Here is a 12,385-nt window from a genome sequence, read left to right on the forward strand (position 1 = left end):
GAGCAGAGCGGTCTACAGCGACGATCTATTTCTCTTAAAATATAAGGCTAAAAGTGATGTCCTTATACTGACCAGCATTCATGACAGCAGCTGCAGCCTTGTCCCTGTACGCGGATCCACCACCCAAGTCTCCAAACCGTTTTGCATACATGAGTACAATAAATATATGGGTGGTGTTGACCTGTCTGATCAGGTCATGAAACCGTACAGCGCCATGCGCAAGACAAAGGTGTGGAATAAGAAGCTTTCTGTCCATCTTACACAGATTGTTTTTTACAACGCCTTTGTCCGCTGCAGATATGCTGGCAGTAGGGATACTTTCCTGCAATTTCAGGAAAACATAATTAAGTCTCTGCTATTTGCTGACCAGGAATGGGAGGGCAGCTCATCTGGTCCTTCCGTCAGCAGGATCATTCCCGACCAGCATTTCCCCACAGAAATCTCCCCACTGAAAAACAAAAACAAAAGCCCCCCAAAAAATGCTGGGTGTGCACCAAGTGAGGCATTCGGAAAGACAAAGCCCGGCCTCTGCATGAGACAATGTTTCAAAATATATCACACCTCCTTGAATTTTTTATTTATTTATTCTTAACCACCTTTTTTGACCCCCTTTTGTAAAAAAAAACCTAAAACAAAAATAAAAATTCTCACTAAACCAAGAACTCGAGGGAGTGTCTATTGCACCCAGATTGCAAAACTGTGTGAGAAGAATAAACCCAGATGAGATTGGTTGTCTCAGCAAATTTTTTTTTGCTGAGGCCTTTGATTTATTTTTTGGGCGGGATTTTATGGAATGGTGGGTAGGTTGGTAATGGGACCTGCCATTCCCTCTCCTCCATTGCGGGTTTTCCAGATAGTCCTATGTAACAGCACAAATTAAAAATTGTCACTATACCCCTAGATGAATACCTAGAGGGGTGTCATTTCTAAAATGGGGTCCCTTTTCTGGGGTTCCTCTGTTTTCATGACACAGGGCAGTAAATACCACCATAGTAGACCTCAAATGTTGCATGGTGCTCTTTATGTTCTGAGCCCTGTCATATACTCAAACAGCAGTTGATGACCACATATGCGGTATTGCTGTACTCTGGAGAAATTGTGTAACAACTTGTGCAGTGATATTATTGGAAAAATGAAATTTTTAGTTTTCATATCCCAATTCTAATAAATTCCATGAAACACCTGTGGGGTCAAAAATGGACACAACACCCCTAGATTAATTCTTAAAACCCCTAAAAAAATTAGCTAAACCTACATTTTATTGAAAAAAAAGGAGATTTTAATATTCATGGCCTACTTCCAATAATTTCTGAAAAAAACCTGTGGGGTTAAAATTTCCTTGAGGGGTGTCGTTTCCAAAATGGGGTCGCTTGTGGGGGGTTTCCACTGTTTTGTCCCCTCAGGGGCTTTGCAAATGTGACATGGCCTCCGCAAACTATTCAAGCTAAATTTGAGCTCCAAGAGTCAAGTGGCACTCTCTATTTTGAGCCCTGCCGTATGCCCAAACAGCCGTTTATGACCACATATGGAATATTGTTTTACTCGAGAGAAAATGCTCTACTAATGTTGGGGTCCTTTAGTTCTTGTGGAAATGAAAAAAAATTAGCTAAACCTACATTTTATTGAAAGAAATTTAGATTTTCATTTTCATGGCCTATTTCCAATAATTTCTGCAAAAAACCTGTAGGGTCAAAATGCTCACTATACCCCTAGATAATTTCCTTGAGGGGTATAGTTTCCTAAATAGGGTCACTGGTGGGGGGTTTCCACTGTTTTGTCCACTCAGAGGCTTTGCAAATGCGACATGGCCTCCACAAACCATTCCAGCAAAATTTGAGCTCCAAAAGTCAAATGGCGCTACTTCCCTTCTGAGCCCTGCCATGTGTCCAAACAGCCGTTTATAACCACATATTGGGTTTTGTTGTACTTGGGAGAAACTTGGGAGAAACTGCTCTACAAATGTTGTGATGATTTTTGTCCTTTAGTTCTCGTGGAAATGAAAAAAAATTAGCTAAACCTCATTTTATTGAAAAAAACGTTGATTTTCATTTTCACGGCCTATTTCCAATAATTTCTGCAAATAACATGTGGGGTCAAAATACTCACTATACCCCTAGATAATTTCCTTGAGGGGTATTGTTTCCCAAATGGGGTCACTTGTGGGGGGTTTCCACTGTTTTGTCCCCTCAGGGGCTTTTGCAGATGCGACATGGCCTCCACAAACCATTCCAGCAACATTTGAGCTCCAAAAGTCAAATGGCACGCCTTCTCTTTTGAGCACTGCCATGTGCCCAAACAGCCATTTATGACCACATATGGGATATTGTTGTACTCTAGAGAAACTGCTCGCCAAATGTTGGGGTGCTTTTTGTACTTTAGTTCTTGTGGAAATTAAAAAAAAATTAGCTAAACCTACATTTTATAGAAAAAATGTAGATGTTAATTTTCACGGTCTCCTTTCAATAATTTCGGCAAAAAAACTGTGGGGTCAAAATGCTCAGTATTCCCCTAAATAATTGCCTTGAGGGGTGTAGTTTCCAAAATGGAGTTACTTTTTGGGCGGTTTCCACTATTTTGTCCCCTCAAGGGCTTTGCAAATACGACATGGCCTCCGCAAACCATTCCTGCTAAATTTGAGCTACAAAAGCCAATTGGCGCTCCTTCCCTTCTGAGGTCTGCCGTGTGTCCACACAGCCATTTATGACCACATATGGGGTATTGTTGTACTCAAGAGAAATTGCTTTACAAATGTAGGAGTGCTTTTTCTCCTTTCGTCCTTGTGGAAATTAAAAAACGCTGTGTTTCATTGGAAAAAAAATATTTTTAATTTTCACGTCCCAATTCTGAGAAAATCTATGAAACACTGGTGGGATCAAAATGCTCACTACACACCTAGATTCATTTCTTGAGGGGTGTAGTTTCCAAAATGGGGTCACTTTTGGAGTGTTTCCTTTTTTTGGTACCTCAAGACTTCTTCAAACCTGACATGGTGCCTAAAATATAATCTAATAAAAAGAAGGCCCCAAAATCCTCTAGGTGCTCCTCCGCTTCTGAGGCCTGTGCTTCAGTACATTAGCACACTAGGGCCACATGTGGGATATTTATAAAAACTGCATAATCTGGGCAATAAATATTGAGTTGCGTTTCTCTGCTAAAACCTTCTGTGTTACAGAAAAAAATGGATAAAATCTGATTTTCTGCAAAAAAAAAATGAAATTTGTACATTTCACCTCCAATTTGCTTTAATTCTTGTGAAACGCCTAAGGGGTTAGGAAACTTTCTAAATACTGCCTTACAAGCAGATTAATTAAAATGTATAAAATGCAAATTTTTGCAATTTTTCCCTAATTTTTGGTGTTTTTCACAATTAAATACTGAATGTATCGACCAAATTTTACCACTAACATCCAATGTTTAGTGAGAAAACAATCTCAGAATCGCTTGGATTGGGGAAAGCATTCCAAAGTTATTACCAGATAAACTGACAAATGTCAGATTTTAAAAATGGGGTTCTGTCATTTGGTCCAAAAGTGGCTGCGGCAGGAAGGGGTTAATGATGTCACCAAGTGGACCACTTCATGTGTGGACTGGTTGTTTGAGCTCTAGGGCCCTTACACTATATGACCTTTGGTTGGTAATCACCTTTTAATATTTATATTGATGGACTTACCTTTGCCTTGGATTGCGCTCATTTGCACCCCTGATATAAACATCATGCCTTTTTTCCCAACTTATTTTTTGATGGACATTATCTGATACTTTGGTGGACTTTAGGGTCACTGTATCTAGCTTTGTTCATGTTTTTAGCCCTGACTTGCAGTGTTCTTTTTGCTACGTAGTATCCCTTTATTTTGTCTTTCCTTCCATTATAGATGTGCTGCCCCACCTTAAGATGGCACTGATCACTCATTATTTTGAGGGTGTATGCGCTGGGTGTTGTGATCTATCGACACAGTTATGCTTACCTGTATTTAATGGTTACTATGGATGCTAGTGATAGGGAATAGGTCTATAGCTCAATAGAGGTTCATATGACCTGAGAGTTGGTCAGATGACTGCGCTGGGTTTGAGACATGTGCAATAGCCAATACCAGACGCTGAGTTCCGGCATGTTATGTGGATAGTTACCATGCTGTCTGGCGTTTTTTGGTCTACCATGTGGGTGAGTGCTGCCATTTTGCACAATGTGATGATGCCTTTGTTTATATTTGTATCTATTCAATTGTTAATTCAGATATTGTATAGAATCTATAACATGTATAATACATCTAAACACTTGTAGCACTGTATCATGATTGTAACAGTCATATTGACACTTTGTATAACGATTTTGTAATTAACACTGTATTTCATTAAGATTTGTGTAGATGATATGTTAATATCAATTTATAACTCAACCTATTTGTGGGCTGTATAAATATGTGAGAACACTTGTATATTATTGCTTCACAATGGCTGCATTGAGCAGCAGAAACCTTGCATCTTCCCTTTTTTCTATACCCCTCATGATTGGCTGTGCTAGAGGGAGGGCAGCTTGCAAGGCATTATGGGGAAGTCTGCCACCCGCCACCTGAGGACATGTGATCCTTCTTATTTGTCTTTTTGTCTTCTTCTGAACTGTAAAATGGTGGCTGCCATTTTGAGCGATTTGTGCGGGACAAATCCCAAAAGTTTTGGATTCACTAAAATCAGAAACTTTTTAGAAATTCGTGACAAATCAAAGAAATAGAAGAAACTGTAGGAGTGGCCAAGTCAAAAATTTTGTACATTCCCATAAAGGAGGAATGCACTGGTAAGGTCAGCAACGCTAAAAGGCCTGGAAGACTTCAGAAGACAACTTGGCTGAACTTGTTTGGCATATGTCTTTTTTCAACTGTACTAACATTGTAACTATGCAACTAAAGGGAATTATTGAAGAATTCTTTCCTTGGTAAAGGAAAAACCCCTTTACAACCTCTAGCCGAGTCAAGAACCTTCTTGGGAAGGTAGGCTTATCATTGTCAAAGTCTACTATCAAGAGACGCCTTTATGAATGTAAATACAGAGGTTTTATTTTAAGATGCAAACCACTGGTAACACTCAAGTACAGAATGGCCAGAACAGACTTTGCTAAAAAACATCTAAAAAAACCAAGATAAACTTTTACCAGAATGATGGAAAGTGAATAGTATGAAAAAGGAAAGGAAGGGCTCATAATCCACATCATCACGTCAAACATGGTGGAGGCAGTGTTATGACAGGGGCATATAAGGCCTCCAATGGAACTGGGTCACTGGTGTTATTGATGGTGTGATTGCAGATAGAAAAAACAGGATGAATTCTGAAGTGTATAGAGCAAGACTTTCTACTCATATTCAGCAAATGATGCAAAATTTATAGGACAGCGCTTCTCAGACCAAATAATGACTCAAAATATATTGCAAAAGCAAACCAAGAGCTTCTTAAAGGGTTTTTTCCCCGAGTTAAAATGTGTGTGTTAATGTTTATAAATATAAATACATTTGTAATGTGTTTACATTTTCCAAATTGGCCCTGTTTCCAGATGCTGCCGTGGGGTACTTGATAGGTGACGTCACTCTGTCCGCTGTGTATATGTCACGTTGGGTGACCCTTAACGGTATGGCAGCTGGCCAACAGGACGCAGGTCACAGTTTATAGTTCATATAGTGTACCTGTGGCAGCACGGACAGTAGCAATGACAGGCTCGGCTGGGACTAAGGCAGCAGGCAGACGTCAGGCGTGGCGTAGCAGGACAGGCGTGGAATACAGCACAGCACGACTACAGTTCAGCACGGCACTTGACCAGGTAGCACGGGATACAGGATACAGGTACAGGAACGGGGAACACTGGGAACTGGAAAACACTAGGAGACCATTTGCTAGACAAACTTAGGGTACGACAACAATGCTCAGGCATGGGAGGAAGGGGCTGGGCCCTTCTTATAGTCCAAGGTACTCATGGGCTAATTTTGACATTTAACTCCGATGGCCCTTTAAGAGTGGGCACGAGCATGCGCGCGCACCCTACGGGACCCGGTGGAAGTAAGCGGAAGTGAGTGCTGGTGTCTCCTGAGGAGGAGACTGGGGCCACCGCTCGCAGACCCATGTCTGCGGCCGTCAGGAGGTGAGTGAGCCTGACAGCCCGCGGCCATAGACATGACAGTATCCCCCCTTTTACCCCCCCTCTTCTTGGGGCCAGAGCGGGACAGAAACTTCTTCAGAAGGGTAGGAGCATTGGTTTAAAAATCCACGACAGGTCCCTGCGTCTCCATCATAGCGGTCAGGAAGTGGCAAAGAAAATGATGATCCACACTGCCAGGAGGTGTAATCTGTGGATTGACACTGTCAGGAGGTGTAGTAAGAGGAACGGCAGCTTGTACCTCCTGCCTTCATGCGAGAATGTTCAAGGCATGGAGAAGTTAGTCCTGTCGAGGAGGTCCAGCATATCCATCCGCATCTCTTGTGACGTCATCTTGGTCTTGGATCGAATAGCGGGATCCGTGGCCTGAGCATACTGTCACGTTGGGTGCTTGGACCCACTGGGCCGTACCGCCTTGATGGTATGGCAGCAGGCCAATAGAACGCAGGTCACAGTCTATAGTTCATATAGTGTACCTGTGGCAGCTCGGACAGTAGCAATGACAGGCTCGGCTGAGACTTAGGCAGCAGGCAGACGTCAGGCGTGGTGTAGCAGAACAGGCGTGGAATACAGCACAGCACGACTACAGTCCAGCACGGCACTTGACAAGGTAGCTCGGGACACAGGATACAGGTACAGGAACGGGGAACAATGGGAACTGGAAAACACAAAGAGACCATTCGCTAGACAAACTTAGGGTACAACAACAACGCTCAGGCATGGGAGGAAGGGGCTGGGCCCTTCTTATAGTTCAGGGTACTCATGGGCTAATTTTTACATTTAACTCCGGTGCGTACTCTAGCCCTTTAAGAGCGGGCACGAGCGTGCGCGCACACCCTATGGGACCCGGCCAAGGTAAGCGGAAGTAAGCGCTGGTGTCTCCTGAGGAGGAGACTAGGGCCAGTGCTCGCTGACCCATGGCTGCGGCCATCAGGAGGTGAGTGAGCCTGACGACCTGCGGCCATGGACGTGACAGTTGATCTTCAATTTTCTTCTGAGTATACGACACATCACTAAGGACATGCCATGTATGGGCTGTTCTGTTGCACAGCCAGTAACGCACATGCGCGGTCCCTGCTGTTCTCGACAGAACAGCAGGGACCGCGCATGTGCGTTGTACAGCCAGTAACGCGCATGCGCGGTCCCTGCTGTTCTCGACAGAACAGCAGGGACCTCGCATGCACGTTACTGGCTGTACAACAGAACAGCCCATACATGGCACGTCACTAGTGACGTGTCGTATACCCAGAAGAAGATCAACACAGTGGCCAGAGAGTGACATCACCTGTGAAGTACCCCACGGCAGCATCTGGAAACGGGGCCAATTTGGAAAATGTAAGTACATTAGAAATGTATTTACATTCATAAGCTACAAGCATTAACACATACACATTTTAACTCGGAAAACCCCTTTAAGGTAAAGAAATTGAATATTCTTCAAGGGTCGAGTCAATCACAGACATCAACAACTAGATACTGCGGTCAGCATTGACTGTGGCACCTAAGGGATTAATGGACGCGATTAGCATTATCTCCCATCTCAACCATCAGAGTAGGGTGTCGACTGCCGCGAGGGTTTTTGCAAGTGTCGGCGCAGGCACAAGAGCCATTACTGTGATGTACAATTACGTCAGCTCGCAGGAAATACTTGGTTCTGGCAACTTAATAGTATGTTGCAGGGCGGGAAGGGGTTAAACAATATATGTTTGTACTTCTTAGGACAACATGACTTGATGCCCAAAGCAGTGCTTGAAATAAGCACTGCCTCTTTCACCTCCTTATATATGATTACACACACCATGGCCAAGTCCACATGTCCACTTCTCTCTCAGTATTCATTAAAAACCTGTTATGACAACCCAAAAATAACAAGCTGTTATTTTCAATAGTGGAGGCTCCACTAAATATTAAATAGGGGGGGGGCCAATATTTTTGGAACCTAAGTTTAAAAAAATGTGTGAAAATATAAACATCCCCCTTTGTTTCAATGTGAAATATCGCATGTGTGGTTTATGAAATACATTGACTTTAGTTGAATTCTATGAAGGGTGCCAATAATTTAGGATTTGGCAGTATATACTATTGCAGAAAGTAAAAAGTCATTAGGGGTCATACCTCAATAGTATGCAGTCCCCCTAAAGTGCAACATATTTATGAATATGTCCTAAGACAGTTGTAGCCATTCATACATATGTACCGATTTCAATGTACATTTTTATTTTTCAACTTGAAATGTTTGCATTGTTATTTGTTAGCTGTCTGAATTTTATCCCACAGGAGCTGAGACTAACTTTGAAAAGCTTAACTTTCAGCCAATAGCCACGAACCTGATGCTATCACTGTTCTAGAACAAATTGGAATAAATACTTGTGTGGTTGATGTTCGCATGACTATTCCTGGTCTCCTCCTTTGATTTCCTGTTATTTTACAAAGTGGAAATTTTAATATAATGTGCGCCTTTATCTTTGTTGTTTAGTTAAATTGTGAAATTTCTTGGCTACACCACGAAAATAAAGGTAACAGGTACATTTTCTTTCTAGATGTTAGAGCTAAGATTAAGTAATTTAACAGTGAATGTTTTGCTTTGTATGTCTCAGATTCAGGGTTCACATCACGTTTGGGGATTATGTTTGAAACGTTTCAGCAAATATATGCCCCAAATGTATGGACACTCTTTTGGCATACATCTGGCAAATAAAAGCCTGTGGGCATGTTAGATGTGTGTGTGTGTGTGTGTGTGTGTGTGTGTGTGTGTGTGTATATATATATATAACAGGAGAATTTCACACCACATATGCTGTACGTTGACTTCAAGCCTGGTGTTTATCCTAAAGAGGTGAATCTTCATTCTCAGATAATTCCTGTCAGGTAGTACATTATTCATCAATATTATCACATTAAGGAAAAGGTTCAGACACAGTATTGGTGGTCCATACTCTGTGTCTGAACCTTTTCCTTAATGTGATAATATTGATGAATAACTGTAGTTCTTGTATCTCACAAAATGGCATAAACGATTTTTGCATTGACTGTGCAATTCGTCCTAGAGGAGTATGGTAAAACAAAAACTAAAACAACAACAACAACAACAACAACAACAACCTAAAGCACTCGTGTGAGCACTCAACCGCTTCGTGTCTGTTCGTCTTTTTCCGGAAAGCCGATGTATCGGTGTACGGGTTCATAGACTTTCTATTGAGTCCGTACACCGATACATTTATTTCCGGAAAAAGACGAACAGACACGAAGCGGATGAGTGCTCACACGAATGCTTCAGCTGCTTCGTTCTAGAGATTGGTGGAGATCTCAGTGCTCCGACCCCCACCAATCCAAACTTCTGACATGTCACTATGACATGTCAGAAGTTTGTCAAACGTTTAGCTAAACTTTAAATTCAATTTTTGGTAATATCATTTTTGTTTTATTTATTTTTTAACCAATTGCAAGATTTAAAATTCCCACTAGGATTTGAGAGTTCACTATTCATTTTCCTTTATTAATTTTTTTAACCGATTATAATATTTAAAATACACACTAGCATTTCAGAGTTCACTATTCATTTTCCTTTATTCATTTTTTTTGTTTAACATAGAATAGAAATGGACTGGATAAAAAACAGAACATAAAGGTTGCATGAATTCACAAGAATATACATCCAAATACCTTCTGCTATAGGGCAAGATAATGCTGAGGACTTTTTTGGTTTGTTACATCCTTCCACTCTATAATCTTACTATTTACCCTGACTGGTTTGCTTACGACTCGTTCTCCTTAGTATATATGAGGCTTACAACAAGCTTGTAGCAGATGTATGCAAGTTGGAATAAAATGATGTGACTCTTTACTAAAGCTCTATATTATACTACCTTCTGACACACTGCTGAGACATGTCAGATATGTTTGGAACCCCTCTCTAGAATGAGTGTCATACTGCTTTGGGGATATAGTTATCCCTGAAACTGCATTGACAGAAGGTTGGTTGAATGTAATAGTACTGCGCTGTTTGTAAATCGATGAGCGTAGGGGCATAACATTGGTTAGAGCATTGTAAGTTCATTTATCCCCTCTTCCCCACCTTCACACCTAATTTGTTTTCTTATTCCAATGCATCTGAAATTAAAAATGAAGCAACTTTGCAAAAGTTTTATTTAAGAATTTTCTATATTTTTGTGTTTTAGACCTACATGTCTCCATGGTAACAGACTACAAATAAACTCACTATAGACTATACCTCTGCTATTCATCAGCATTTTGTGATAACCCATTGGCCTAAATTTGTTAGCAGGTGCTTTAAATATTCTGATACTATTTATAGTATTTAGTTAGTTACATAGTATGGTTGAAAATAGACACATGTCCATCAAGTTCAACCAACCAAGGGATGGGAAAAGGGAAGGTAAAAATTTCTACACATAGGAGCTAATATTTTTTTGTTTTAGGAAATGATCTAAGCCTTTTTTAAAGCCATCTACTGTCCCTGCTGTGACCAGCTCCTGCGGTAGACTATTCCATAGATTCACAATTCTCACAGTAAAGAAAGCTTGTCGCCTCTGCAGGTTGAACCTTTTTTTCTCCAGACGGAGGGCGTACCCCCTTGTTTTTTGAGGGGGTTTTACATGGAACAGGATTTCACCATATTTTTTATATATGCCATTAATATATTTATCTAAGTTAATCATGTCCCCCCTTAGTCATCTTTTTTCAAGGCTAAATAGGTTTAATTCTTTTAATCTTTCCTCATAACTTAGATTCTCCATGCCCCTTATTAGCTTCGTTGCTCTTCTTTGTATTTTTTCCAACTCCAGGGCATCCTTTCTATGAACTGGAGCCCAGAACTGAACTGCATATTCTAGATGAAGCCTCACTAATGCTTTGTAAAGTGGTAATATTACATCCCTGTCCCGCGAGTCCATGCCTCTTTTAATACACAACAATATCTTGCTGGCCTTTGAAGCAGCTGATTGACACTGCATGCTGTTATTTAGTTTATGATTTACAAGTACACCCAGATCCTTCTCAGCAAGTGACTCCCCCAGTGTAGCTCCCCCTAGGACATATGATGCATGCAGGTTGTTGGTACCCAGATGCATAACTTTACATTTATCTACATTAAACTTTATTTAGTATATGCTGCAGATTAATATTTGTCTATATTATTATTGTTATGTCGAATCCATTTCATCAAAATGTATAGATAATTAATAGATAAGGATAAGGATGGCTCTGGTGTTATTTTGAAGAATTGAAGGGCAATCTTAGAAGATAATTGTATGGCTGCCACCACTGCACTCCACCGTATACCTACCATTTCCGGTACCTTCTGTCTCCTTGTTGGCACTACTCCTCCCATTGGGTTTTTGCTTCTTGCAGCCTCCCACACCACTGCCTCTCACCTCCTGCCTTCTCCACTGCAGCACACTGACCCTTCTCCTCTGAAAGTGCCAGTGCGCACCCATATTCCACCCAGGTTTCCCAAGCTATAAAAGGTTCCGCCCACAATGCTACAATGCCTGAGCAGTTAGCTTCATCCTAGTAAGTCTAGTGATACCCTGCTTTATACTTTGTTGGATTTCCTGTGATTGACCTCAGCTTGTACTTATGACTATCCTTGCCTGCTGCCTGCCCTGACCTCTTGCTTGTGTCCTGTGAAGAACCACTGTCGGCTCCCCTGACCTTTTGCTCTACCAATCGTGAGTGCCGTCTGCCGCCTGCCTAGACTTTTGCTATACCTGACCTTGCATTCTGCGTGCTTATTTTGTACTATGCCTGTTAACGTCGGCCCTTGCTAAGGGAGACTACTGTGGGGATAGAGATGTGGGGGTCCCCAGCAGTGAAGCCCAGATCCCTGTTTAGGGGTTGACGGGTTAATACCTCTGCAGGCCCTGTGACAGTTTAATTTCTCACTGGTCTCTTGACAATATTTAGTCATCCAAACAGGAAATATTCTAGTCACCAAACATTGCAAATAGAGGTGAGCAAATGTTTTACCTGATTTGCATTTCCCAATTTGCCTAATTTGATTACCATTAGGATTTACTAGGTTTCAGATTAGCTTTTAGAGAATTGATGAGAATAATAGGCAAATTCGTTCTCTCATTATATTTTATCAGACGACATGGAAAAACAGGCAAATTTATTCGCTCCCCCCCTAATTGCAACCGTAGACGATACAATTCTAAGCGTTTAGAAGCGTCTACAACCTTCATCTAATTGCTGCTTTTTTATTGACAGCAGTTGACTTGGAAC

Source organism: Rhinoderma darwinii, chromosome 1 (assembly GCF_050947455.1).
Source record: "Rhinoderma darwinii isolate aRhiDar2 chromosome 1, aRhiDar2.hap1, whole genome shotgun sequence".
NCBI lineage: Eukaryota > Metazoa > Chordata > Amphibia > Anura > Rhinodermatidae > Rhinoderma > Rhinoderma darwinii.